This window comes from Pinus tabuliformis, chromosome X (assembly GCF_031772625.1).
Source record: "Pinus tabuliformis cultivar Carrire ecotype Pingquan chromosome X, CPIR1, whole genome shotgun sequence".
Lineage (NCBI taxonomy): Eukaryota > Viridiplantae > Streptophyta > Pinopsida > Pinales > Pinaceae > Pinus > Pinus tabuliformis.
In genome coordinates this window covers 696,631,069-696,658,997 of record NC_142308.1, presented here as the reverse complement: position 1 = coordinate 696,658,997, position 27,929 = coordinate 696,631,069, and the positions used below count along the sequence as shown (strand labels likewise).

General features: G+C 41.3%; 1 pseudogene; it reads left to right on the top strand.

Moving 5' to 3' along the window:
* LOC149141900 (transmembrane 9 superfamily member 3 pseudogene) overlaps nucleotides 1–26,782 on the top strand; it is a 75,816-nt pseudogene extending 49,034 nt beyond the window's left edge.
* The last annotated feature ends 1,147 nt before the right edge of the window (nucleotides 26,783–27,929 follow it).

The window sequence follows — 27,929 nt, the reverse complement described above, 5'->3', positions numbered from 1 at the left end:
TAGGAGGCCCATTTTAGACCTCAAAATTCTCTCGATGAAGGCTTGTATAGAGATCGATCTAATGATGGTTTTGTGATGTCCGACCATGAGGTGGAATCATTGTTTGATTGGTTGAGGTGGATGGCCTCTGGAAGCCCAAGATGATTTTGGATTGATGTGTTTTTTGAGATCCCACATTCATGCTTGGAATATGGCACGGGTGTGAATGGTTGAAGAGATATTTGGCTTAACCATTCTACAGTCGGGTGGAACATGGAAGTCCCATCCCGAGTTTGGATTTTGCTTCATCAATATGAGGTTATTTATCCTTGTATTTCTACGAGTATGATACTGGTTTATATGTTTGCGATTTCATTGGTATTTCTCCTGATACTATGCTGGTTATGTATGTGTTTTATGATAATAGGTATGTATGGCTCTCATCATGTTTTTACTTGTAAATGAATGAAAAATGTATCTGTGACCTAATGGATGAAATGGAATTTGATGTGTTGAGGAATCAATTCTACTTAGTGATTCTTAGCTAAGTATGAGACCCCTATGCTCAAATCTATTATTTACACTTGTAGATTACATATTTGTGATATGTTTGATGAAATTCCTGTCATGGCTAGTAAGGGTCCTGTCAAGGTCTCATTCAAGTGATTACATTGATACTGTCATTTCCTTGTTATTTTACTGTTATGAAGATATGATTCAATTCTAGGTAATGACCTGGGCTTTGGGCCTTAAAATGTGGTTCAAACATCATGGATGTTGGCATAACACTACTGTAGAAAATCCTGTATATACACAAGCTCCTATAATCTACTAAAACAAGAGACAAGAATCTACTTCTACTCTTTACAAAGAAAGCCCATAAACATTTGTTACACTAAAATTTGTCACCATGACTATTTGCAGTTAGTATGGCTCCATCAACTATCATACTATCCTCCTTGGCAAGTCTTATACCTCTGCTCTCCATGTCAAACTCCAAGAAAGAGAGAAAGTCTTTAAAAATCTATATATCTCTGGGTACGCAGTTTCTCTTAGCTTTACCTGCGTGTACGCACCCCAAGTTCACAATACCTGCGTACTTGCACGCTCTGTCTGTAAAGGGGAGGGTGCGTACTCCTGTAAAGGTCAAAAGGCGCAAGTTTCACTCCAAAAAAGTTACTTGTGGTAATTTCTAGAGCATTCTAGAAGCTTGTTTGACGTGTATGGAGCGCCTCCAGATGGTTCATGTATCCCTATCAAAGAGGAACTTATCCCATCAAGAGGGGAGCTATCCCATCCAAAGAGGGGCTTATCCCATTGATGGTGGACCTGAATAACTTCCTCTAGAGCACTATAAATACAGGCATTGGGCCAGAGGGAGGGGAGGTTGAAAGCTGAACATTCCTAAGGGTAGATGCTGCTGGAATTAGGACTCCCTTGTAAAGCTTGAGAGGAGAGATTCCCATCCTTTCCTAGCCTTATTTGAGAGTGGGTGAGCTGATCAAAGTAAAGGAAAACTCTTGCTGGACCCTAGGAGGGACCTGCACAACACCAAGGCTCAGGTTGTAATGGTTTCTTTTGTTTCCACTTAATACAAATGAACTCATTTTTCTCAACAGATTGTTATTCATGATTTGTTTCATATACTCCTTGGTCTGTATGATGGATATGTATTATTTTATGAGTTTATCAGGTGCTATTTAATCTTTTGGCTTGTTAGTGAATGCAGGTTTCGAAGAGAAGGAGGAGCTCATCCGGATCGGCGAGGCTGGACTACTACAAAGCGTTGGACTAAAGGTATGTTAAAATCACCTAATTACTTGTATTCTAAATGCATGTTTAGAGAAAGGTAGTGTTTATTTGTCTTATTTGTCACTAGAAAGCCTTTGCTTCTAGGGAGGTCGGTTTTGTCTGCATTATCGACTCTTTCCACATGACAAAATGGCGACTCCGCTGGGGAATCCATTAATGTGAATGATTTTTCCTTTGTATGAAATTTTGATCTGAGAAAAGTCGTTTGTTTTCTGGTTTTTGGCTGTCTGACTGTGTTTTTGGGTGGGCTAGCTTAGGGTTAAATTACATTTTATTTTTTCTTTGTTTTGCTAGAAGTACGCAGCCTCTGTGTTGAGCATAGTGCGTACCTGTACACACTGCAGCTTTGTGCACAGAGCGTACATGCACCTGTGCAAACAGGTTGCCTGCGTACCCTGTCAAAATTGAGAAAATTTCAATTTTCTCCCTTTTTGCTTTTTAGATTTTGTTTTTCATTTGTTTTTTCTGCCCAGATCCACTGGTTATTTGCCATCAATCTTCACCTAAGCTTGTTTCATCAGTGTCGAGAGTTTTAGTGAAATTCATAGAGATTTTGCCCTAGGGTTTGATTTTTTCACTGGTCCTGTAGTGACTTTGGCTTTGGAAGTCATCAAACCTTGGATCTCCCTGGTTTTGTTCAGTCTTCTTAGGAGTCGGGCCTGTCACAGAATCCACCCTTGTGAGAAACCTACCTTTGTGTCCTCTCTTTGCCGAATCTCGAAAAAGTTTGTTGATTGAACTTTGAATTTTATTCTTGAGAAAAAGAACAAAAGATTTTGATTTTTGTTTTTGACTGGTTTTTGGTTCTGCATTAACTGGTCCTTAGTTAAATTTTGACTAAGTAAAACATCCGAGAATCATCTTTAGTAGGCTTTTGCCTCGTTAGATTTACTTTTAGGTGCATTTATCTTAGATTTGTTTTTGTGTGAAATTGAGTTGATTTGATTGCCATAGGTTTTTTAACTTTGATTTCTGTTAAAGTAAGTTTTACATGCTTTGCTATTATAGGGAAAAATACAAAAAAAAAACTCTTTTGAAGAAAAGTTTGCTTTGGTAGCATTTGAGTCTTTGCAAAGAAAAGGAATTTTCGTGAAGTAATTAGCGGTCATGTGTTGTATGCTTTGGAAAAGATAAAGAGTTTGTTTCTTTGATTTTCATTGCCAAGAAAGTTGTCTTTATATCAATTTTGCATTCTCCAACTCTCTTAGCTAGGAAATTCATTGAAAAAGAAAATTAGTATAAATCATCCTAAGTGCATCTTTTTAGTGGATTTCAGTCGAGTCTACACACCATCAGTTTCATCTCCACTACCTTTTGTCTTAAAGAAAAGCCATAAAATTAACGCTTAAAGTAAAATCAACTTAGTAACTTTTTATTTACTAGGGCTCTGAAACACCAATATAGATCAGGCTAGTGTCTTGGAGTAGGAGAGTAATTAACTCTCCAAGACAGTAAAACCAAACAAGTAGCTCATCTTGTGGTAGGATAAATCCAACTGTTTCATTTGTACTCTGGGAAAGCTCCTCTTAAAGGAGAAGCACGAGACCGTGTCCGAACCAGTGAAGGGATCAATCCTCCTTCATTGGGAAAGACACCAGATACGCACGTACTACAAATGGTAAACCTCGGATTATTGTCGAGGAGCCTGGGGTCACTTGTCGGTAAACCTTGGATTATTGTCAAGGAGCCGGCAAGGGGATTGAGCTTGTTACTCTGCCCTTGCGTGCTATCGGGTCGTAGACTGTTCCCCCAGGTATATTTGTTGCTTTTGGTAACCTTAGTGACCATTATCTTTAGGATTCTACCGAGGTGACGGTGGAGGGAAGATCCCACTGTACCTGGAGCAGACGTCGGCTAGACTCACTTAGATTTTCTGGAGGGTTCACTTCACTCGAGATGGTTAAAGTGGAGGAACTTGTGCCGGTCTATTCATTAAGCAGGTTGCCGGGGTAACTGTTCCACCCACCACTTCTGTACTTAATGCGGCGATGTTGGGTTTCATCTCCAACTAGTGTTTTCGGTCTGGAAGGCTACTGTTTGTGTATGGTTTGACGCCCTAGATTCTTTAGGCGTGTGATTCGAATTTGTTTGGTTCTTTAGAGACTTTAGGTGGTTTGCTTTGAGATTTTACTTTGTTTGTGTGTGCAGTAGTTAAAAGTTTTTAACTGTGGCTGAATTACCGAGACAGTCCCGTAGACTTCGGGGCAAGTCTCCTGAGATTGTTACCGTGGCCAATTTGTTGAGGAAGTCCCGTAGACTTCGGGGCGAACCTCCTGAAGAGGTCCCGGGTCATTACGAAGGTTTAAAAGTCCTTATAACTCCTAGTGGCAGTAAAGTAGGTTCACCTGAAGAAGGAGAGTCGTCGTTGGTAGTCCATCCAGATTACCAAGGTCTAGAAACAGGTTATAATCATGAAGCTGTTGCAGTTTCCGAGCTTGCTGGTAGTTTTTCATCTACTAGTGATATAGGCGAAGAACCTGAAATATCTGAACCTGTTACTCCAACTTCTAGTGCACCTGATTCACCTAGAGTAGAAAGAGTCATCACCGAAAATCTTCCTGTTGGTTTGATCGCTATTGAAGAACTTGCTCCAGAGGAAGAATTTGGAATCTCTATCCTTGAAGATCAACCTACTATTGATCTAAGGGAGCGTGAATCCATCTTTTACAGTCCTCCTAGAAATACTACTTGGTACCTTTCGTTAACCAATTATTTGGACAACTCAGGGTTAAGTTTTTCTCCACCTCGTACTCCTTATCCACCTGGAGGTATTTATACCCTTGTAAATATGTCTGGTCAGTCGTCCGTGTTCACTCAGTCTCCTGAATCTTTCTTGTATGGCGGTCCTTCTGTTCCCTCCGGGTATCAGTCACTTTCTAGTACTTTTGCGGGAGCATCTCCTCAACCCATTGAACATGGGTTATTAGCTAGAAACAATGGTAATAAACCGTTGGGTGTAGGAGACATTTACATGATGTCAGGTTCAGTTCCCGGTTCTCAACCTCAAGGTGGCCAATTACCGCCTGGGGGGCAACCTCAAGGTACACAAATTGCGTCTGGGGGGCAACCTCAAGGACAATATGTACCCATAGTACAATACATTCCTCAAGGTCAACCCCAGCCTCAATATGTACCCCAAGGTCAACCTCAGTATCAATTTATAGCTCAAGGTCAACCCCAGTATCAGTATTTACCTCAAGGGTATCTACCTCAAGGTCAATACTCGAGTCAAGGTTATCAACCACCTCAAGGTCAATCTTATGTTCAAGGTACGGGAAATGTACCTTTCAATTATCAATCCTACCCTCAATCCGGTTATGGATCTCAATATCCTCAACCTGTCATGGGTCAATACCCCGGAATGAACATAGTGTGGGATCCATCGCAAGTTCAACAGGTATTGCAGCCAAGCGTACAGTTGTCATCTCAAGCTGGACAACCCTTAGTTGCTGGTTCACCCCAACAACCAGTCCAGTCTAATGTTCAAACTTCTGTACCTTCGGTAGTTACTCAGTCGCCCATTGCACCTAGTACTCCATCTCAAACGACTACTACAACTACCGCAACATCTGTTCCTTCCACCACACTAACTTCTAGAGTATCGACAGCTCCGGTTTCTACTGTCTCTGCAACTACTCCTCAGACATCCTTACCATTGTTTGGATCTACGATTCAAACTACGGTTCAGATGCCTGTAGGACAGCCTCGTTTAAGTACGGTTGTCACTAGTCAACCGCAATTCGCTTATCAACCGTACCAGGGACAGTACCAATATGGGCCTGCTGTCCAACAGCCAGTTTACCAGTATCAACCGTATCCTGGGTACACTTATCAACAACCTCAGCAACCCCAGTACGGTCCGGTTAATCCTGGTTTTCCAGGAGGATATAATATCCTGAATGCGATTCCTATTCCAAGTTATCCTGGATATCCTCCTCCTGGGACTGGTCTTGTGACCCAGAGTTTTAGGGATCCTAATCGGCAATTACCGTTTATCGCAACTTTGGATTTACCAGACTTGTCGCACCTAACGAACGATCCAATAAATTATCTTCCGTTCTGGCCGCCAATGCCAAATAAGTTGCCCAGCGACATTCCCAAGTTCGAAGGTAAGTCTGGAGAGGATCCGTCCAATAATGTGATGACTTACCACCTCTGGTGTGCTTCAAATTCTATCTCGGATGATTCGATCCGCTTACGTCTTTTCCAGCGTACGCCCATTGGTCTCGCGGCCAAGTGGTACATTGAGTTACCACGGGCCTCTTTTTACAATTTTAGCCAGTTAGCTACCTCGTTCCTAACTCATTTTCAGTTGCCGGTCAGATATGATAATGGCACGGAATTACTGACTTCATTAAAACAATCGACGTCCACTTATATTTCCGATCATATACATGAATGGAGACGTCGAAGGCGATTAGTGAAAGTTTTTATCCCGGACCAAATCTTAGCTGAATGGTTTGTTAAATCATTATTACCGAATATTACTGAAGACGTAGCTAAGGCCGGAGTAGTTATTGAGGAGCAAGTGATTGCTCAAGCGCAGTACCTTGACTTAGTTTACGCTCAGTCAGTTACGTTACACGAAAAGATCCTAGATCTTCCAAAGTCAAATCAAATCGCTGCTGCTCCTTCGGGATCTCATGCTGCTGATGGCATGATTGGTACGGTAAATACTAAAAGCAAGAAGAAGTCTTCAAAGAATTCTTCGCCCATTATAACCTTACCAGATTCCCCGACAGGAGAATCTTCTCCTGAAATTTCCGCTGATATTCACGCTGTAGAGTCATCTACGGCTAAATCAAAAAACGGTGGGAAGAAGAAAGGTAAGAAGAAGGGTAAAGCAGACAAGACTCCAAAGGAGAAAATAGAAAAGTCGGAAACCAATGACGAAAAGCGCAAGCCTCGATATCCTTGTCTTATTTGTGAAGAGGATCATTTTACAAGAGATTGCCCTCATCGGGCCGAGGTTGTGAAAATCGTCAAAGGTTCCCCAACTCCTGCCGTTTTGAAAGATCCATTTCCAAAGCAGGAGAGTAAGATGATAGGTTCTTCCTTGGGTGCCACTGAAGAACCCATATTGATGATGTCTCATGTAAGGATTGCGACTCGATCGCAAGATTATGGTAGTAAAAGTCCTGTTGATGGATCGAAAGAAGCAGAATCTTCTCATTCAAATCCATCAACCTCAGCTCCCGGTTCCGATCCACTACAGATCGAGAAACCTAACCCTGACTTAGTAATCAAACCGCCCGCCAAGGGTGTACTTCGAAGTTCTGCTTTCAATCCACATGCGAGAGCGGCCCAGAATTACAACATTGTTGAGGATTTAGTTGTTTCACACTCGGCAATGTCAGCTTTAGAAGTGCTGCAATCATGCCCAGCACAACGAAAATTACTTTTGTCGGCTATAGGAGCTGTTGATGTTCAGGACCCGAACCTAATAATCTTTGATCTAGAAAATAGTACACCGCGTTTGCCTCATCAGATGGCTTTCCAAATCCCAGTGATAGTCAAAAACAGGCCTATTCATCGGACTGTAATTGATGAGGAAGCTTCCACGTGTATTATGTCGATACAGTGCTGGAGATCGCTTGGTTCTCCTTCACTAAATCAATCCCTGACAATTCTTAAGGCCTTTGATGGCCGTGGGTTCCATCTGTTTGGCATTCTACAGGATTTGCCTATAGGGGTTGAAGGAAAAACCGTTATTCTAGATGTGGAGGTGGTTGATGCCCCTCTAGACTACAACCTTCTTTTGGGTCGAAGTTGGTCTTACGCTATGAGAGTGGTCATTTCATCGGTCTTCAGAGTAATAAAGTTTCCACATAATGGCAAGATCGTAACCATAGACCAGCTGGCTTATTTTTCATCCGACCCAGCCTCTTCAGAGAGTATCCAGCATGTCGGTAAAACGACTATCCCTTACAAGGATGTTGGCGTAGGATTAGTTAAAGATGTCGGTTTACTGGGAACTTTTCCTTTTCCTCCAATCAACGCCATGTCTTCATTCGCATCTATTCATATGATTACTTCAGACACCATTGTTTATGACGATCCTTGGATCTTCCTTCTGAATCTGAGATAGACTCATTTGGCGATGCAATGCCTTTGAGTCAATATGAAATTGCCTATGAAGCCGTGCAGTCTTTTACCGACACGAGTTCAACCCAAATCGACCAAATGAATGTGGTCCATGAGGAATCCCTTTTCGCGTCAATCTCAGAGTTAATAATGTTTCCCGAAGTTGTGTCATCTGACGAACAACTTTGTGAAGTCCTGTGTGTAGACGATTTACCATGGGAAGATCTCCATCATAGATCTTCGTTTTTACCTAAGGATGATCATTTTGAACACGATTTCTCATCAATCTTTATAGCTGAATATGTCAAAGAAGCTCAGAGTCCAATGAAACATGTTGATTCAGAGCTGAATTTGGGAAACATTTCTCGCACTATTCCCATTGACATTTCAGTCAAGCCCAGAATTGTTGAGCACATTCATATAGGTGCCTCGTGTTCAGATGACGAAATTCAAACATACAAGGTCCTATTTCAAGAATTCCGCGACGTGTTTGCCTGGTCTTACGAGGAAATGCTAGGAATTGATCCCACCATTGTTGTCCATGAGATCAAGACTTACCCGGACGCTAAACCCATCTGGCAACGTTTGCATCAGATTCACCCACGAAAAGTGGATGCAATTAAAGCGGAAGTTGAAAAGCTGTTGAAAGCAGGTTTCATTTATCCGATCCCGTTAACGGATTGGGTATCAAATATTGTTCCTGTTAACAAAAAACAGGGAACAATAAGAATATGCATCGACTATAGGGATATCAATCGTGCTTGTCCCAAGGACAACTATCCAACACCCTATATCAATCAAATAATTGATGATTGTGCCGGCAGTGAAATATTTTCCTTTATGGATGGTTTTTCCGGTTACAACCAAATCAATATTCTACCTGCCGATCAACCAAAAACGGCTTTCATTTGTCCATGGGGGACATTTGCTTATTGCAAATTACCTTTTGGGCTTAAGAATGCCGGAGCCACTTTTCAAAGGGCGATGTCTTACGCATTTCATGACATCAAGCACATTGTGCAACCGTATCTCGATGATTTGCCCGCTCACTCCTTACATCGAGCTGATCACCTTGTCCATTTATGGGCAATTTTTATGAGGTGTAGGCATTATCGTATACGGTTGAACCCACACAAATGTGTCTTCTACATAGAAGTGGGATGATTGCTGGGATTTGTAGTTTCAAAAGCCGGCATTCGCGTCGACCCGTCGAAGGTAGAAGCTATCATCAAACTGCCTCCTCCTTCGAGTCTGCGCCAACTCCAAAGTTTGCAGGGGAAAGCAAACTTTTTACGCCGATTCATTCCTAACTACGCCGAGATTACCAAGGGTTTTACCCGGTTGTTGAAACAAAATGCTCAATTCTCTTGGGATGAGATAGCTCAGAAATCTTTTGATGCACTCAAGCACGCGTTGACCCATGCACCGTTGCTGCATCCTCCCAACTACAACTAGGATTACTTTTTGTACCTCGCCGCTGCTCATTCCACCATTGGAATGGTCTTAGTATAGGAAGATGAATTCGGAACGGAACATGTGATCTATTATCTTAGTCGGACGTTAAATCCCACTGAGCTCAAATATTCACATGTGGAGAAATTGGCCTTGGCAGCCAGCTATCCAACGTTTTCGTCACTACATTCTTCTCCGTAAAAATACAGTCATTTCGGATTGCAACCCTATGCTCTACATTTTGACTAAACAATTGGTAGGGGGCAAGTACTCTAAATGGATCGTTATCCTGCAGGAGTTCGACTTGGAATTTGAAAAGTCTAAGTCTAAGAAATCTTTAGTTTTTGTGGAGTTGATGTGTGATTTCCCGCGTGCTGACATGGAAACTATGGTAGAGGAACCCAATGCGGACGAATCTTTGTTTCTCATCAGCACTTTAGATCCGTGGTATGGCGATATAATTGTCTATCTCCAAACCCAATCCTTTCGGCCCGAACTTTCAAATTCGGAACGTCGGAAAATTCGATTTCAGTCCCAACAGTACAAAATTATTGGAGATACTCTTTATCGCCATGGGGCGGACTTGGTTTTTCGTCGTTGCTTAACTCACGAGGAAGCTGAAAGGGTTTTAAATGACTGTCACTCTGGAGCGTGTGGCGGTCATATGTCTGGGTATGCCACAGCCCAAAAGATATTGCGCGCTGGCTACTTCTGGCCGTCCTTGTTTAAATACTATATTATTACGGTCCGAAATGCCACAACTGTCAAGTTTTTGATCGCAAGATGCGCGTACCACCTGCTCCTCTCCACCCTATAATTGTCGTTGGTCCTTTTGCTAAATGGGGTATCGATTTTATTACATGTAACCCTCACTCGGCCGGGGGGCATGCGTATATCATCCTTGCGGTTGATTATTTTACTAAGTGGGCCGAGGCGATGCCTACATTCGAGGCAGACGGAAAGACAGTTGCGATTTTCATATTCAATCACATTATTGCTAGGTTTGGTGTCCCACAAGCGATAATCACTGACCATGGGCGCCATTTTCGAAACATTATGATGACAGAACTTACAGGCCAGCTTGGTTTGCGTCACGATAGCTCAACTCCTTATTATCCACAAGCCAATGGCCTGGTTGAGTCTATCAACAAAGTTTTAGTTGTCATGATCCGACGAATCATTGGTATTCATCGGTCGAATTGGCACAACATGTTATTTTCCGCGCTTTGGGCGTACTGAACCTCAGTGAAAACATCAACAGGGTTCACTCCTTTCCAACTAGTTTATGGTTTGGAAGCAGTGCTGCCCATTGAATGCGAAATACTGTCACTTCAAATGGTTGTCGAATTACTTCCAGCTACTTCCGAAGAGGAGAAGCGTCTATTATACTTAGCTGAATTAGATGAGACTCGATGTGACGCTGCATTGGCAATCGAGACTCACGCAAAACAGATGAAAGCTCAGTATGATCGCAGCGTGACCCCTCAAAATTTTTCGGAAGGAGACCTAGTGCTTTTATATGATCAAGCTAACGATAAATTAGGTGCTGGAAAATTCGTTCCTATGTGGCATGGGCCCTACATTGTCAAGCGAAAGCTAGCAAAAGGGGCCTATGAGCTGGTAGATTTTGATGGGGACTCTTTGGGTAAGCCCAGAAATGGACTTTACCTAAAGAGGTATTATGCTTAAATGATGGGTATGGAGATTTAGTTAGGTTAGTTTTTTCTTTCTAGCTGGTGTGTTTGTTAGTATAGACAATGTGCTTAGCTTAGAGAGTGTGTTTTTCGTCGTTATTCTGGCTTATCTTGGTTTTACTCTTGATATTGCAGATGTCGACGCCTCTCCAAACGTACATTGGATTCGTTGATGGTGCTTGTCGTAGTACACGGAATATCTCTTCCGCAACTTGGGTTATCTATTTGCCCTCTGACGAGTTAGTTTCTATGCATGGGGTGAGCCTCGGTCAAACAACAAACAACATTGCAGAATACAGTGCAGTAATTGAGTTATTATCTGAATCTATTTCGTTTGGGATTCAGAGTTTGATAGTGAGGTTAGATTCTGAACTCGTTGTATTACAGCTTAATAGAGTGTATGCCATTAGAAATCCAGTGTTATTAAGGTTATTTTTGAGAGTGCACCTCTTGGAACGTGAATTTGATTACATTGAATATCAGCATATTTCAAGGTCATTAAATACATTAGCAGATGCAATTGCTTCTCGAATGTTAGACAGACATTTGCGATAATCATACATGTAAATTTAAAAACATTTCATCACACATGTTTAACAAGATATGCCGGTAATAATGATATATATAGATAGGAGTGTGTCAAAAAAAAAATACATCGTCTTCGATCATAGGTTGAAAAACACCTTATGATCAGCAAAAATGATAAGTACAAAAAACCAAAATGTCACATGTGTCTACAAAAAGTGACTAGCCAATCACTGGTGGTGCTCTTTATACGACACCACTGCACGCGCTACCCTACACAAGAACCTCCTAAAAGGTCCTGGGACTGCAACCACATAGCACTGAAGTCTGATAGGAATATCATCTATAGTCGTCTCTGGTATGTCTGCCGTAAGACGTTCTAGGTCCTGTTCCAACTCAGCTAAGGTCTCTGCGGCCGCATCCTGTGGGGCTAGTGCTGGTGCAACTGGTACTCTCCTCTCGAAAGGTCGGAGATTGGCCGGACGCTGTGGGCCTACATCTGCATTTTGAAAATTGTCACTATCAGTTTTGAGACGATAAAAAAAAAAAAAGGTAAATAATTTAAAAACTTGTGGAAAATGAAGTACCTGTGTCATCCCACTGTTCTCCCGGTGGAAGAATCATGTCCGGATCTCCGCGAAAATCAACTCCGGCATACGGAAAATCCTGAATCAAGAAGACCTGGTTCTCTAACCAGTGAAAATACTCCGGTCTAAATCGGACAACCTCCGTGCCCTCGTCAGGATGACGGGCCATCACCGCAACCCATCGCATCAACTTAGGCTCTCGGGGAAGCCCAGCCTCAACAGTGAGCTGATGCGGGATCAGCATCGGAACCCTATCTAGAGCAAAACTCACAACTAAAGGCCCATAACCAAAAGTCTTCAGTTGCCCGTTTTTTGCCCTAGTCAGTTGGCCCTTTAAATTGGCCAACACAACATCGCACCAGTTGAAAATGGTGCCTCGATAGCAGTCAATCGCCATCCGCATTTGGGACCCGGTGGAAATGTGCAAAGCGGAAGCACCGCAAAGTCTGGTAACTATAAAGGCAATTACCATAAGTTCAGGTCGGGATATCTTTTTGATTTCTATCCCCTTATCCTGGTTTTGGTTATTACACCACTCTAGCCAGAGGCTAGCAATGGACTGGCCACCCAGCCTAGTCCCGGACAGAGTCAATTGTTCGCCCCTCTTGGGCAAACCAATGAGAAAGTAAATATCAGAGGGCTCTATCTCGAGCTGGTGCCCTCCGATGTAAAAGCACTGATCCTGAACGTTCCACCTTTCGACCAGCCACTCTAGAAAGCGCACCTGGGCCCTCATGCCAGGTATGGCCCAGTATTTGTAAAGACCGCATGCCTTCAAAGCATCAATGGAAGGTTGATGATTAATCGCAGCCAAATCAACATCTTCGTGCTCCCTCTCGTGCCAATCAAGCATGGTGGGCAATCTACACACCATAAAACATCTGTTAGAGTCCATAAAATTGAAAGTTTTTGGTTCATTTTGGAGAATTTGGAGTTTAAAAATCCACTCCGCGGTGTACGCAGCCAGCCCTTTAGAGACTGGGCGTATGTATGCACCTTATCTTAAGGCAAGCTGCGTACGCCCGGCATTTTCCCAATGGAGAAAATGTCGGGGTACGCAGGTCACCCATGGGGCACCTGCGTACCCCGAAAAGCGGACCCTGAAACCCCCAAGGCCTCCAAAAAATAAATCTAAAGCCTAAAAACAAATTCTAAACGGATGGAAATGCAAGGGAGGATGTTGTAGAATACCTGATGAGACGGCGTTCGGTTTCGACGGTCGGATTCTCCGCAACGACCACGGGAAGTTTCTTGCCAAAAGCCCTTTTTCTCTCCTCAACAGTGAAATGGTAAAAATGAAATGGTAAAACCCCTTTTTATAGGTTTTTTGAGTAAATGAATGTTAAATTTGTTTATTTTCCACCATGAAAAGGTATTTTTCAAAGTATTTTTATCTATATTAAACAGGTATGAGTAATGTGTTGGTTTTTGTGCAGGATAAAAGGATTTTCAGGGAAAATTGTCATTTTTCACATACAAAAACATCAGAGTCATCTTCTAAGCCCTTTTCTGACTCCTAAAACATGAAAATATTTCCGAACGTTTCTTTTACACTCGTTAAAACGGAATTAAAAGACGGTCCCCTTATAGCCATTTTCTGACCGTAAAAACAGGAAAAGATTGCCGGATTTTTGTCGTTTCAAATTCGATATTGGAAATAAAACGATGTGTCCTTGATCGCTTTTTACTTTTCAGGTCAAAGACACTAATCATGAAAGTACTCCTTGGTTGCAAGATCAAGCGGTTCTCTCAAGTATTATTTTATACTTTTTTGGGCTTGGGAGACACAACTTTACGAAAAAGTTCAACCTAGAGTCTTCTTAAGTTTTTTCAGACTCTGTAAAAATGAAAAATTCCGAGTTTCTCCTATACTGGACTCGTTAAAATTTCACAGTAAAGGACCTATTCAATTACAAACAGGAACAGACCACTCCTTCTTAGGGTTCGAATCTAAACTAAGTTGGACTCATCTGAAGGATGAGCTTATAATCAAGCATATGTTATCCTCCTCAAGCTTGTAAAAAATAAAGAGGTACTTGCCAGAAATGGTGGGGGAAAAGAGAGAAAAATGAGCCTATTTGTTATCCTTTGTCTTAGAAGAAGCCTTATTACCACTCTTGAACACGACACTTTGCATTCACCTGGGTTGGGAAATCCTTTGCCTCACAGTTGATCAAACCACATTGAAAGTTTTCAGCCGAGTATTAACTTTGGGTCAAATGTCACCAAGCCATCTGTTGTGTCGTTATGTGTTCAAGAGGTCTCTGCGAATAACCATTCATCTGCAAAATACCCGTCATCCATCTTGACCATCCCTGAGTTAGTCCTTACAGCTACATTTCTTCAACTTGATCTATGATTTCGTGTTGTGGGCTTGCCTGCAATGGGTCGCTTTCTATCGACATCAGCACATTATCTAGAAAGATGACCTAGGAATCGTCAGTACCTTGAAATCTGCATGCATAAATGGCAGGTTTCTCGCCTTTGACGACGGTTTACATCATTGACTTTCGATCGAAGGAGTCCGTGAAATGTTCGACATCAACTCATTCATTCACATCTCATGGATTGTACTAGGTACTTTGAGAACCATTGACATCACTGGTGGTCTCTCTCACACTTGTTAACAGTTTACATCACTGACTGGTAATCAAGTGGTTTCTACCATGTTCGACATCAACTCATTTATTCGCATGGATAGAATCGTACCTGTTCGGGAAGTAGAAATGAAGACCCTGGATCTAGTTTCCACCATCCAGGCTGCGAGGAGTTTTGTATTCATTATATAGTAGACCAACTATAAACAGATGGCTGCGTCCATACTGTGTCTAAAAAATTCTATGATTATGATGTACTGCAAAATCATTCCTGTATCATAGCAGTAGGTAGTGTGTTAGTTAAAGTTTTCAATCTGAGTATGGGAATGCCTACCTCGGCGATGATATGATCTTATATATGTATTTTGTGTTGAATACTTGCAGGTTCCGACTGGGCTCTCCACAAGATAATCCTTGAAATGATAAAGTACTTCACCCTTCCTAGATGATATGAAACCCTTATCTACTACAGGCTTCGCACTTTAGGGGGCAATCTGTTACACTAAAATTTGTCACCATGACTATTTGCAGTTAGTATGGCTCCATCAACTATCATACTATCCTCCTTGGCAAGTCTTATACCTCTGCTCTCCATGTCAAACTCCAAGAAAGAGAGAAAGTCTTTAAAAATCTATATATCTCTGGGTACGCAGTTTCTCTTAGCTTTACCTGCGTGTACGCACCCCAAGTTCACAATACCTGCGTACTTGTACGCTCTGTTTGTAAAGGGGAGGGTGTGTACTCCTGTAAAGGTCAAAAGGCACAAGTTTCACTCCAAAAAAGTTACTTGTGGTAATTTCTAGAGCATTCTAGAAGCTTGTTTGACGTGTATGGAGCGCCTCCAGATGGTTCATGTATCCCTATCAAAGAGGAACTTATCCCATCAAGAGGGGACCTATCCCATCCAAAGAGGGGCTTATCCCATTGATGGTGGACTTGAATAACTTCCTCTAGAGTACTATAAATACAGGCATTGGGCCAGAGGGAGGGGAGGTTGAAAGCTGAACATTCCTAAGGGTAGATGCTGCTGGAATTAGGACTCCCTTGTAAAGCTTGAGAGGAGAGATTCCCATCCTTTCCTAGCCTTATTTGAGAGTGGGTGAGCTGATCAAAGTAAAGGAAAACTCTTGCTGGACCCTAGGAGGGACTTGCACAACACCAAGGCTCAGGTTGTAATGGTTTCTTTTGTTTCCACTTAATACAAATGAACTCATTTTTCTCAACAGATTGTTATTCATGATTTGTTTCATATACTCCTTGGTCTGTATGATGGATATGTATTATTTTATGAGTTTATCAGGTGCTATTTAATCTTTTGGCTTGTTAGTGAATGCAGGTTTCGAAGAGAAGGAGGAGCTCATCCGGATCGGCGAGGCTGGACTACTACAAAGCGTTGGACTAAAGGTATGTTAAAATCACCTGATTACTTGTATTCTAAATGCATGTTTAGAGAAAGGTAGTGTTTATTTGTCTTGTTTGTCACTAGAAAACCTTTGCTTCTAGGGAGGTCGGTTTTGTACGCATTATCAACTCTTTCCGCATGACAACATTGAAAACATAATAATTGATAGAGGAAGAGAATCAAAGGCACATAACACAATAAATATCTGGGCAAAGCTACAACTCAAAACCCCTACTATCTATATTGCATTAATTTGGAAAATCAAGATGAAATTACAATGCTTGTTCTCTCTAGAACAATCCCAACACTTAGCAAACTCATAAGCAAGCTCACGACCAAAGCTTAGCCAATTCACAAGCTCTCCAAGTCTCTATTCCAATGTGTAATTCCTACGAAGGATAGCTTGTATTTAAAGGGAAATAAAGCATCTAAAAATAGTGCAATCCCTCAAGGATCAGTTCCTGATTGCATGCACTGTCAGTGAAACTCGGAAAAATCTAAAACAAATAGTACACCGTCCCTACACTCTAGTATCAACTGGGTCTTTCTCAGAATCAACATGCATGAGTTTCTGATGGTGGAATCTTCAGTTAACTAGAGTAGCACTAATTAGGTCACTAGTGTCCCAACTGACTGTTTACTCACTGTTAGTTCCTGAAACTGATTGGAACTAATTTAACTAGACATAAATCAATAAGTTGAGTTAATTAATTACAACTCATTCATAACTCATCCTGAACTCCTATAAGTTAGAGAGGACATATACATGTCTTCTAAAAGACTTCCAATTCAAATTTCCTAAGTTAATTAAGTTAATTAAACTTAATTAACTATTTTCAAATTGCTATGAGAAAAGAATTCTATTTTAATTCACAGTTTAATTCAAGGACAAGTTAAATTGGAATTTGTTGTTGCCATTTCTCAACATTCCCTCTCAACAAGAAAGGGATTATCCACTACCCCGATCCTGTCTCTGTGAAACTCGAATTTACATCTTGGCAATGCCTTTGTTAAGATGTCAGCATCTCACTCCTTCATGGGAATGTAATCTAACAACATGATCCACCTCAATACACAATCTCTAAGATGATGATACTGTATATCTATATGCTTGGACCGATCATGAAAAACTGGATTTTCAGAGAGTTTGATACAACTTTGATTATCACAATAAATCACTGTCGGATCCTTCTGCTGATCAAAAAAACCAACCAGGATCTTCCTCATGCAGATAGCCTCACATGTTTCTTGACTTGCAACCATGTACTCTTCCTCTTCTGAATTGAGTACAACTGATCTCTATTTCCTACTGTAGCAAGAAACTGTAGTTAACCCAATACTAAAGATCCCTCCTAATGTGCTCTTCCTATCAGATGGACTCCCCACTCAATCTGCATCGGTGAAGCCTTGAAGCTTCACTAGCTCTGTTCATCTGTACCAAAACCAAAACTCAGTAGTGCCTCTAGGTATCTCAATACATGCTTTGCTGCCTTCCAATATAGCTTGGTAGGCCTAACCATGACTTGACTAAGCTTGTTAACTACATAACAAATATATGGTCGTGTGTTCACCAAATACATGAGTGAACCCACAAGCTACCTATAAACAGTAGCTTCGACTACTTCTCCTAAAGTAGCATCCTCCTTCCTCCAGTTACCAGCTAGAGGAGTCTCCATGGGTTTATTGCTCTCCATGCAGAATCTCTTGAGCATCTCATTGGCATACTTTCCTTGAGAAACAAACAACTCCCCATCTCCCTGCCATACCTCCCTACCAAGAAAGTAATGCATGAGTCCCATTTCCTTCATCTCAAACTCCCTTGCAAGATCATCCTTGCAAGATTTGATGAGCTTCTTGTAGGTTTTAATCCCGTACATAAATTACCTACATACGAATTCTAAAACACATAAAATAAACAATGCAAGAGCATAACACATAAAACACATATACACAGATATTTTCCCCTGGATCCCAAAACCATGACTACTAGCTTGATTTTTCATTATGTTCCTTTCAATGTTATAATACATATTTATACATGCTGAAGCATCCAATACCATGGACCAAAAACCATCGCGTCCAAAAACATGTGCGAAAAACATGCACAAAACCATAGGTGGGTCTGTCCATCCTAACATAGGGTCCAAAACCAATATTTTTTGGGGTGTTGCCCTGGACCCCATAAAGTGGGGTTATGGATACACCTCAAACCCCCTGTGACCCCTTGCCCCCCCCCCCCCACACAATCGGCACAACGAAAGGGGGCTCCACCCCCCCTCTAACCTCCCGGTTAACTACATGGGCTAGTTATGGAAAGAATATAACACAACCCAACATTCTTCCACTTGTTGTTTTCTTTCCACATGGGGCCACAAGAGAGCTTAGTCATTTTTCCAGCCCTGAAACACCCATTGTCTCTCTACACTAAAATAACTTCTCAAAGCTCACATATTTTGTCAATGCTTCTGCAGTATTCTTCAAAGTGTCCACCTTTACTAGCAACACCTTTTTGTCTTCTATCATATCCTTCACAAAGTGATACTGAACATCAATGTGCTTTGTCTTTGAATGATATGTAGGGTTCTTTGCCAAGAAAATTGCACTTTGGCTATCATAGTCTATCCTTATAGCTCCCTGTACTAACCCCATACTTGAACACAATCTTTGCAACCAAACTACTTCCTTTCTTGCATGAGTGGCTACCATTTATTCTTCCTTTGTAGTTGATAGTGCCACTACAGATTGTTTCTTACTCATCCAACTGACTGCACCTCCAAATAGCTTAAACACATACCCACTTGTAGATCTTCTTTGATCCAGATCTCCAGCCCAGTCTGCATCAACAAAGCCATGAATATCCAATACTCTTTCCAATCCTGGTCTTCCTTGGTAGCACAAACCATAATCACTAGTGCCACGCAAATACCTGAAAACCTGCTTCAATATTGTCCAATTCTCCTTCCCTGGTTTTGACATGAACATGTTCAATACTCCCACTACATGTGCAATGTCTGGTCTAGTATAGACCATTGCATACATCAAGCTACCGACTGCACTTGCATATGGAAAATGGGACATGTCCTCTTCCTCTTCTTGTGTCTTGGGACACTGTTCAATAGAGAAGCTCACACCTACAAGAATAGGAATCTTCACTGGTTTACTATCCTGCGTATTAAACCTCTACAGTATTGTTTCGACATACTTCCTCTAGTTTAACCAGAGCTTCTTCTTTTCCCGGTCTCTTTTAATTTCCATGCCCAAAATGTAGTTTGCAGTACCAAGATCTTTCATGTCGAATTTGGAGGACAATTGGGTCTTCAAATCCTGGATAATTTCTTTGTCATTTCCAACCAGCAGCAACATATCATCCACATACAAGACTAGATAAATAACATGGTCACCAGTTAATTTAAAATACACACAGTGATCTGCTTTGCTTCTGGTGAAGCCAAGTCCCCATATAAATGTATCAAATTTCTGATACCACATCCTTGGTGACTGTTTTAACCTATACAGAGACTTCTTTAACTTGCATACTAGTTCTTTCTTACCCTTCACCACAAAGCCTTCAGGTTGCTTCATGTAGATTCCCTCTTCTAGATCCCAGTGAAGAAATGTTGTCTTCACATCCATCTGTTCTACATCAAAATAAAAAACAACAGCAACAGATAAAAGTAATCTAATAGAAGTTACCTTGGCAATAGGAGAAAAAATATCACCAAAATCAATTCCCGACACCTGGGAATAACCTTTTGTTACCAACCAAGCTTTGTATTTCTCCACTTTTCCTTCCGCATTTGTCTTATTTTTGAACACCCATTTGTTGCCAATGGGTTTGCTTCCAACTGGCAACTCCACCAAATCCCAAGCCTCATTTTTGTGCAAAGATGCCATTTCATCAACCATGGCCTCTTTCCAGAGTTTTCCATCCTCAGAATCTACTACCTCCTTCACAATTCTGGGATCATCATCAGTAATAGACAAAACAAAATTTGAACAGAAAGCATATGGACTATAGCTTTCTAGTTGCCTTCTTTCTCGAACTGATCTTCTCACACCCAGAGTTTGTGGCTCTTCATCTTCTGATTCCTCCTCTGCTGTAGAGTCTAATTCTTCCTCCTTAAGCTCAAACTGTATCTTCTCAGGCTCCTTTGGTTGGACTTCATGTTTAATAACATATTTTACCTCTATAAACACCACATCTCTACTATACACAACCTTTCTTGATACTGGGTTCCAAAGCTTATAACCCTTTAAACCATCCTTATACCCAATAAAGATGCACTTTTTAGATTTACTATCCAACTTGGTTCGTTTCTCCTTTGGAACATGTACATATGCATCACATCCAAATAACCTCAGATATGAAAGAGAGGGTTTCTTACCAGGCCATATGTCTTGTGGAGTCTTATCCTCCAACACTGATGAAGGTGACCTGTTGACCGGGTAGCATGCAATATCCATCGCCTCTGCCCAGAATTCCTATCCTAACCCGACACCACTGAGTATGCTTCTTGTCTTTTCCATCAACGTCTTATTCATTCTTTCTACAACTCCATTTCGCTGAGGTGTATATGGAGTAGTCTTCTGTCATGCTATACCACACTTCTTACAGAATTCTTCAAATTCCTTGCTACAAAACTCTCCACCATTATCTGTCCTCAGCACTTTATCTTCTTCTCTGTTTGATTTTCCCCGAGAGCTTTAAATTCTTTAAACCTATCAAAGGCTTCAAATTTCTTCTTAAGGAAATATATCCATGTATTCCTTGAGAAGTCATCTATAAATGATACATAGTACACAGACTTACCCATTGATGGAACCTTCACAGGTCCAAACACATCACTGTGCACAAGTTCTAATATCTGTTTCGCCGTCTTATTACCACAGGGGAAACTCACTCGATTCTGCTTCCCATGTACACAATTTTTACAGAAATCAAAATCCAGAGAGCTATTACTCATACCTTCTACCATACCTTTACCATGAAGTATTCGAAGGCCCTTCTCTCCAATATGTCCAAGCCTTTGATGCCACAACATGGTCTTCCCTCCAGAGACCACTAGATTTTCTACTCCACTTTCAGGAACCATAGAACTGTTGCACCCATTACCTTGCACCTTGTACAGAGCTCCAATTCGAACTCCCTGCATCAATACCAGTGCTCCCCAAACCATTTTGCAGGTATCCTTCTCGAACATTATTTTTACACCTGCATCATCTAGCTTGCATACAGAAATCAGATTTCTGGCCAATGCAGGAATATGCAGAACACCCAGAAGTGTTCTAACCCTTCCACCTTGCAACTTCAACTTTACTTTCCTACGACCAATGATTCTAGCCTTCCTATCATCCCCTAAAAAGACATCACCAACATCGTATTTCTCATACTCGCAGAACCACCCTCTATGGGGAGTGAAGTGAAAGGATGCACCTGAGTCAATCAACCATGCCTCATGATCTACATGTGTACTTGAAGAAGCCAAGTACACATCCCCACCTTCATCTGAGGTGTTTTTTGCCTCTGCAGAAGGAGCATCATCAGATCCCTTTCCTTTACTGGGAGCTTTAGATTTACAGTCCCTTTTCTACTGCCCTTCCTTTCCGCATTTCTAGCACACCACTTTTACAGGTTTTCCTGGAGATTTAGATCTCCCTCTAGATTTAGATCTCCCACTCGATGACTTATTTTTGTTTCTGTTCTAGGACTGTCCTTGTATAGACAAGGCATCACCATTCTGGCTCTCCATATTTTTCCGTCTTATCTCCTCCGTCAGCTAGGATGAGACTATTTCATCAAACTGCAAGGCAGTTGCGTTTCTACCTATTGCAATAACCAGACTATCCCACAAATCTGGTAAAGAACATAACAAACTGATGCACTTATCTTCATCTGAAATTTTAATATCAACAGATGCTAACTGACTTACCATAGTATTAAATGCATTCAGATGCTATGTCACCAAGTCTCCATCTTTCATCCTCAGGTTATACAGCTTTTTTCCACAGGAACAGTTTATTCACCAGAGATTTAGATTGGTACAAAGTCCCTAACTTGTCCCACAAATCCTTCGTTGTAGCTTCCCCTGATACATTCAGCAATATTGAATCTGAGACACAAAATCGTATTGTGCTCTTTGCCTTCTGATCCAACTTCTTCCATTCTTCATCGGACACTCCCGTTGGTTTAGTACCTAGATCTACCACGATCCACTAATCTTTATCCACCAACAGATCCTCCATCTTGAGTTTTCACAACTAAAAACTCTAACCTTTAAATTTCACGATCTCTATCTTTCCACTACTCACCATCTTCTTTCACCACCAAAATTGATGTCGCAGATCTCCCATTGAACAGGGTCTACCACAAGCCCGAGCGAACCCCTCAGCAACAAAGGCATCCACTTGAAGCCAAAACTGCACCGATACCAAATGTAGGTTTTAACCTTGTATAGAACTTACCTGCATACGAATTATAAAACACATAAAATAAACAATGCGAGAGCAGAACACATAAAACACATATACACAGAGATTTTCCCCTGGATCCAAAAACCGGGACTATCAGCTTGATTTTTCATTATGTTCCTTAAAATGTTATAATATATATTTATACATGCCGAAGCATCCAATACCATGGACCAAAAACCATCGTGTCCAAAAACATGTGCGAAAAACATGCACAAAACCATAGGTGGGTCCTCCCATCATAACATAGGGTCTAAAACCAAATTTTTTCGGGGCATTGCCCCGGACCCCATAAAGTGGGGTTACGGGTACACCTCAAATCCCTTGTGAGCCCCCCGCCTACTACACAATTGGCGCAACAAAAGGGGGCTCCACCCCTCCTCTAACCCCCTGGTTAACTACGTGGGCTAGTCGTGGAAAGAATATAACACAACCCAACACTTCTCATCACCTATCAATATGATATCATCTACATAAAGTACAATGATCAAAATCTTACCTTCAACCACTATGTGATACAGGTTCGCATCTTCTTCACTCTTCAAGAAGCCAAACCCAATGAAGTAGCTATCTATCCTAGTGTACCAAGCACAGGGTGCTTGCTTTAGCCCATACAATGCTCTCTTGAGTTAGCACACATGCGACCCATGGTCCAAGGTTTCAAAACCTTCGAGTTGCTCTATGTACACCTCTTCCTCAATCATTCCAATAAGGAAGGCATTCTTCACATCCATCTAATGGATACTCCAACTCATCTGTGTTGATAGTGCCAAAATAGATTTGATTGACATGTACCTTGCAATAGGATCAAATGTCTCATTATAGTCAGTCCCCTCTACCTGTGAAAAGCCAAAAGCCACAAATATAGCCTTATGCTTCTCCACACTACTATCTGTAACTTGCTTTACCTTGTAAATCTAATGGGAGCTCACAACTGACTTGTCCTCTGGTCTTTAGAAGACATCCCAAACACTGTTTAGAACTATGGAGTCATAGTTCTCCACCATTGCATCAACCCAAACTGGCTGCTGCACTGCTTCCTAAAAGGAAGATGGTTGTATCACAACAAATGCACCCATAAGTGCCAAGTATCCATTGTACCTCTCTGGTGACCTCTTCTGTCTGTGCTGAGAATAGGGTGCTCCCACATTCTCTCATGCATCATCCAACAATCGGTCAGCCTCTCTAGTGTGCTTTCTTCCCTCTCTGGAAGTCTCTTCCTGAGTGGATGTCTCTACTCCTAGAACTTTTGCATGTGACTGCTCCACATCAATCTAAGGCTCCTCAACCTTAGGAACCAAAAGTTCCTCCTCTGCATGTAGCTCAAGCTCCCTCTCAAGCGATACTCACATGGCCTTCTCCTCATCAAACTTGACATTCCGATGAACCACTGTCATCCAACTGGTTTGCATGTACACCCAATATTTGTGGGGAGTATCATTGTACCCCACAAAGATCCCCAACTCTGTTGTTGGCTCAAGATTCTTCCACGCATCTTTGGTCACATGGCAATAAAATGACGACCCAAAAATACTGAAGTGACCAGCATTTGACCTCTTACCAGAATAAGCTCCCTCTGGTGTTTTACACTCAAGTATTTGATGTGGGCTACGGTTCTGAAAATAAACCACTATGTTTCATGCCTTAGCTCACAAGCGTAGTGGTAGGCCCTGATCATGCAAGAATCTACTTCTACTCTTTACAGCGAAAGCCCATAAACATCGAAAACAAAATAATCGATAGTGGAAGAGAATCAAAGGCACATAACACAATAAATATCTGGGGAAACCCACATCTCAAAACCCCTACTATCTATATTGCATCAATCTGGAAAATCAAGATGAAATTAAAATGCTCATTCTCTCTAGAACAATCCCAACACTAAGAAAATTCAGTCTCTAACTCATAAGCAAGCTCAAGGCCAAAGCTTAGCCAATTCACAACCTCTCCAAGTCTCTAATCCAATGTGTAATTCCTATGAAAGATAGCTTGTATTTAAAGGGAAACAAAGCCTTTAAAAATAGCACAATCCCTAAAGGATCAGTTCTTGATTTCATGTACTATCAGTGCAAGTCAGAAAAATATAAAACAAATAGTACACTGTCCCTGCACTTTAGTCTCAACTAGGTCTTTCTCATAATCAACATGCATGAGTTTCTGATGGTGGAATCTTCAGTTAGCTAGAGTAGCACTAGTTAGGTCACTAGTGTCCCAACTGACTGTTTACTCACTATTAGTTCCTGAAACTGATTGGAACTAATTTAACTAGACTTAACTCAATAAATTGAGTTAACTAATTACAACTCATTCATAACTCATCCTGAACTCCTATAAGTTAGGGAGAACATATACATGTCTTGTAAAAGACTTCCAATTTGAATTTCCTAAATTAATTAAGTTAATTAAACTTAATTAATTATTTTCAAATTGTTATGAGAAAAAATTCTATTTTGATTCATAGTTTAATTCAAGGACAAATTAAACTGGAATTTCTTGTTACCATTTCTCAAAAACTATGTAAAAGAGTCCCTAGACACTGGCTTGAAGGCCTATGAGAGTGTCCAGAGTGTTAGAGTCGGCCTTGTCAGTCCTCTGTCAGAGATCAAAACTCTTTTTTTCATTTCATTTTTAGGTGTCTTGCTCTATTCACTCAGTTCCATTCCGCTAGGGGCATGCCATAATCTAACGGAAGGGTCTTGTCAATCATTTCCTCTCATGCCTTATCCTGCTAGTTTAGGTCTGTTTGTCAAATCAATTTTAAAGGTCATTTACAGTCTTGTTCTAATCTCTTGGTCAGCAAAGAGTTATTAGGTCTAGGGTTTAATACCAGCAGGCCAGAGGGAGGATCAAAATAAGTTTTTATCACAAAATTTCATTGCTATATTGCTTGATCGTGACTTTTCTTCAAAACCCTGTTTTGAAGAAAGTCATCATTTTGTTCTTTGTAATAAATGCCATGTACATTTTTCAAGTTTCCAGTTGTCAAAATCTTCAGGCAGCCTTGGTCACCTTTCCAGGTTTCAGTAGCTCCTATCCCTGCAACAAATCAACCAAGAATCCATCATTTCAGCCAACAGTCAAATGGAAACAAGAAAAATAGAGTTATAAGCAAAGTGCCAAAGTCTGCAAAATTAGAGAGAAAGTTTTCCAAATCAAAGATCCGTAAGACATCAGTAAAGAGTCAACACTCCATACACACGCCAAAGACATCAGCAATAGTCAAGACAAATCAAGGAAGTGAAAACATAGTTTAGAAGCCGAAATGGTGTTGAAAATCAGTGCGCGGCGCACTGGGCAACTGGCGCGGCGCACTGGAGGAGCGCGGCGCATTGGGCGCCTCTGCGCAGTGTAATTTTACATGGGCGCGGCACATCCAGGAGGCGCAGCGCATTGGGCCTCCTGCGTGGTGCATACATCCAGAGGCTTGAAAAAGGGTCCAAACTCATTCAAACCACCAAGAGACCAGCTCCCTTTGCAAGAAGAAGCTTTCAAAAGAGGATCTAGCAAAGTGCAGGGACGCTATTAAGAATGATTACTACTTTCAGATGTACTATGATGATCTGCCTATATGGGGCTTTGTTGGAAAGGTTGAAAATGAAAATAAAGGCAGTGAGAAGAAGCCTAGGCATTTGCTTTACAGACATGTGCACTTTGATGTCCTATATAACAATGACCGAGTCATAGAAATCAGTGTGCATACAGATCCTCAGTACACTGTGTAGATTACCGAGGACAAAGAGATTGAGGTTGAGTTCATGTACTCTACTAAGTGGAAAAAAACTGACATCCTCTTTGAACACCGAATGGATAAATATGCAAAATCTTCATTTTTTGCCACAACACTTGGAAATTAATTGGTTCTCCATTATCAATTCATGTGTAATTGTTCTTCTCCTGACAGGATTCCTGGCCACAATTCTCATGCGCATTCTGAAGAATGATTTTATCAAATAACTCTCGTGATGAGGAGTCAATGGATGATCAAGAAGTACATTCATGGAGACGTTTTTGGATATCCTTAACACAAGTCTCTATTTTCTACTGTTCTTGGCTCTGGAACTCATCTGTTAGTCCTTACTATCTTTATCTTTGTGCTTGCATTGGTGGGTGTTTTCTATCCATACAACAGGGGAGCCCTATATACCGCTCTTGTTGTTATATATGCTCTTACATCTGGCATAGCAAGCTACGTTGGAGTTGGGATTGGCGGAATTGCATGTCCCTTCTGTTAGTGTCAGTCTTTCCAGCCTTCCTACAGTGATCAAATATGCTCTTACAAAGTGGTCTCAGAGTTTCCAAGTCAAATTTTGTCATTTCAAAGAGTTTTCAAGCAAAATTTGGTCACTAGGCATTAGGTCTAGGGTTTGCCCAAATGTCAGTCCATGTCATCATTCAGCTGAGTTTATCATCATTCATAGGGTTGTCATTATCATGTCAGTGTCAAATGAGTCATTTTACACCTTGTTCATGCTTCAGTTGCCGCCCAGGCAAGGTCATTTCCCTCTCCTAGGGTTTTGAAGGAAATTTCTCTTGGATGGTCAAATCACTGGCAAAACTTGTTTCCTGATGTTCATACACCTTCCCCTATCCTTAAAGTACCTTATCAAACACTTCCCATCCCTTAGATCTGCCAAATTCCTCATTTTTGCACAAACCCTAGTTTCTAGCTACAATCTGGCAATTTTCTAGGTTTGGCCTGTGTTTTGCCCTTTTCGACCCCTTCCCCTCACTCAATCACTGAGATTCCACTTTCCCCTATTTCCTAACATCCTTCCCCACTCCCAAAAATTTCCCCAAGAATTTAGAAGCCCCCTATCCCCTTCATCTCGCTCCATTTCGACAAAATTCCTTGCTTCACACATCGGGACAAGTCACACTCAAATGATGTTCCAGAGAAATCAAAGATGAATTTTGCAAAACTGAGAGAGGTTTTTGTCCAAAACATGCCAAGGAAGAAAAGCCTCTTTCACTTTTTACACAGGTGTCATGGTTTGAGAGAAATGTAAAAAATACCGGCGAGAACAAAGGTGCTCCAAGGACGGTTGGCCAAAGCACAAAAACGAAGGAAAACGCCCGATCCACTCCAAACTTTGGCCAAAGCCTCTTTGACTCAGCATGGTACTTGATTGGGGACTCCCAGCCCAAATTTCAAGAAATTTGGAGAAAGTTTTGTCATTTGTGAATTTTTTGTGCAATTTACAGGTTTTTCCCAAGAACTGGTCTCACCCCGGGTGAGACCAGTTTGAAGGGCTGCTCGGAATTTTGAAAACTTGGCATTTTTGGAAAGGGCATTCAAAAAGAAAAATTACCAATACTTGGGAGAAGCCTG